The sequence below is a fragment of the Opisthocomus hoazin genome, unplaced genomic scaffold, assembly GCF_030867145.1.
Source record: "Opisthocomus hoazin isolate bOpiHoa1 unplaced genomic scaffold, bOpiHoa1.hap1 HAP1_SCAFFOLD_84, whole genome shotgun sequence".
In the NCBI taxonomy this organism is placed as follows: domain Eukaryota; kingdom Metazoa; phylum Chordata; class Aves; order Opisthocomiformes; family Opisthocomidae; genus Opisthocomus; species Opisthocomus hoazin.
In genome coordinates, this window is record NW_027448727.1 from 257501 (window position 1) to 260416 (window position 2916).

The window sequence follows — 2916 nt, forward strand, 5'->3', positions numbered from 1 at the left end:
AGGCAGCCCGCCGCAGGCCCACCCACCCCGTGCAGGCACCCCTGCATACGGGCCTCCGGCAGGGCCGGCCTGCCGACCCCAGCCACCCCCCGCAAGCCCCCCCACCGCCGCCCCGACTGAGACAGCACAGGCAGCCCGCCGCCGGCCCTTCCCACCCCGTGCAGGCACCCCTGCATACGGGCCTCCGGCAGGGCCGGCCTGCCGCCCCCAGCCACCCCCCGCAACCCCCCCCACCGCCGCCATGGCTGAGACAGCACAGGCAGCCCGCCGCCGGCCCTTCCCACCCCGTGCAGGCACCCCTGCATACGGGCCTCCGGCAGGGCCGGCCTGCCGCCCCCAGCCACCCCCCGCAAGCCCCCCCACCGCCGCCCCGGCTGAGACAGCACAGGCAGCCCGCCGCCGGCCCTTCCCACCCCGTGCAGGCACCCCTGCATACGGGCCTCCGGCAGGGCCGGCCTGCCGACCCCAGCCACCCCTCCGCAAGCCCCCCCACCGCCGCCCCGGCTGAGACAGCACAGGCAGCCCGCCGCCGGCCCTTCCCACCCCGTGCAGGCACCCCTGCATACGGGCCTCCGGCAGGGCCGGCCTGCCGCCCCCAGCCACCCGCCGCAGGCCCCCCCACCGCCGCCCCGGCTGAGACAGCACAGGCAGCCCGCCGCTGCCCCTTCCCACCCCGTGCAGGCACCCCTGCATACGGGCCTCCGGCAGGGCCGGCCTGCCGCCCCCAGCCACCCCCCGCAAGCCCCCCCACCGCCGCCTCGGCTGAGAGAGCACAGGCACCCCGCCGCCGGCCCTTCCTACCCCGTGCAGGCACCCCTGCATACGGGCCTCCGGCCGGGCCGGCCTGCCGCCCCCAGCCACCCCCCACAAGCCCCCCCACCGCCGCCCCGGCTGAGACAGCACAGGCAGCCCGCCGCCGCCCCTTCCCACCCCGTGCAGGCACCCCTGCATACGGGCCTCCGGCAGGACCGGCCTGCCGCCCCCAGACAACCCCCGCAAGCCCCCCCACCGCCGCCCCGGCTGAGAGAGCACAGGCACCCCGCCGCCGCCCCTTCCCACCCCGTGCAGGCACCCCTGCATACGGGCCTCCGGCAGGGCCGGCCTGCCGACCCCAGCCACCCCCCGCAAGCCCCCCCACCGCCGCCCCGGCTGAGAGAGCACAGGCAGCCCGCCGCCGGCCCTTCCCACCCCGTGCAGGCACCCCTGCATACGGGCCTCCAGCACGGGCGACCCGCTCTGTCCGCAGGGAGGACAGGTCTACCCCTTCTGCCGGCAGGGAGGCCAGGTCTACCCCTTCTGCCGGCAGGGATGCCAGGTCTACCCGTTTTACCGGCAGGGAGGCCAGGTCTACCCCTTCTGCCGGCAGGGAGGCCAGGTCTACCCGTTTTACCGGCAGGGATGCCAGGTCTACCCGTTCTAGCGGCAGGGAGGCCAGGTCTACCCATATTGCCGGCAGGGAGACCAGGTCTACCCATTTACCGGCAGGGAGACCAGGTCTACCCGTTCTGGCGGCAGGGAGAACAGGTCTACCCTTTTTGCCGGCAGGGAGACCAGGTCTACCCGTTTTGCCGGCAGGGAGAACAGGTCTACCCGTTCTGGCTGCAGGGAGACCAGGTCTACCCGTTTTGCCGGCAGGGATAACAGGTCTACCCGATTTACCTGCAGGGAGACCAGGTCTACCCATTTACCGGCAGGGAGACCAGGTCTACCCGTTTTGCCGGCAGGGATGCCAGGTCTACCCGTTCTGGCGGCAGGGAGAACAGGTCTACCCGTTTTACCTGCAGGGAGAACAGGTCTACCCGTTTTACCGGCAGGGAGACCAGGTCTACCCGTTTTGCCGGCAGGGATGCCAGGTCTACCCGTTTTACCTGCAGGGATGCCAGGTCTACCCGTTTTACCGGCAGGGAGGCCAGGTCTACCCGTTCTGCCGGCAGGGAGGCCAGGTCTACCCGTTCTAGCGGCAGGGAGACCAGGTCTACCCATTTACCGGCAGGGAGACCAGGTCTACCCGTTTTGCCGGCAGGGATGCCAGGTCTACCCGTTTTGCCGGCAGGGATAACAGGTCTACCCGTTTTACCTGCAGGGAGGCCAGGTCTACCCGTTTTACCGGCAGGGAGACCAGGTCTACCCGTTTTGCCGGCAGGGATGCCAGGTCTACCCGTTCTGGCGGCAGGGAGACCAGGTCTACCCGTTCTGCCGGCAGGGATGCCAGGTCTACCCGTTTTACCTGCACGGAGACCAGGTCTACCCGTTTTACCGGCAGGGAGGCCAGGTCTACCCGTTCTGGCGGCAGGGAGAACAGGTCTACCCTTTTTGCCGGCAGGGAGACCAGGTCTACCCGTTTTGCCGGCAGGGATGCCAGGTCTACCCGTTCTGGCGTCAGGGAGAACAGGTCTACCCGTTTTACCGGCAGGGAGAACAGGTCTACCCGTTTTACCGGCAGGGAGACCAGGTCTACCCGTTTTGCCGGCAGGGATGCCAGGTCTACCCGTTTTACCTGCAGGGATGCCAGGTCTACCCGTTTTACCGGCAGGGAGGCCAGGTCTACCCGTTCTGCCGGCAGGGAGGCCAGGTCTACCCGTTCTAGCGGCAGGGAGACCAGGTCTACCCATTTACCGGCAGGGAGACCAGGTCTACCCGTTTTGCCGGCAGGGATGCCAGGTCTACCCGTTTTGCCGGCAGGGATAACAGGTCTACCCGTTTTACCTGCAGGGAGGCCTGGTCTACCCGTTTTACCGGCAGGGAGACCAGGTCTACCCGTTCTGCCGGCAGGGATGCCAGGTCTACCCGTTTTACCTGCACGGAGACCAGGTCTACCCGTTTTACCGGCAGGGAGGCCAGGTCTACCCGTTCTGGCGGCAGGGAGAACAGGTCTACCCTTTTTGCCGGCAGGGAGACCAGGTCTACCCGTTTTGC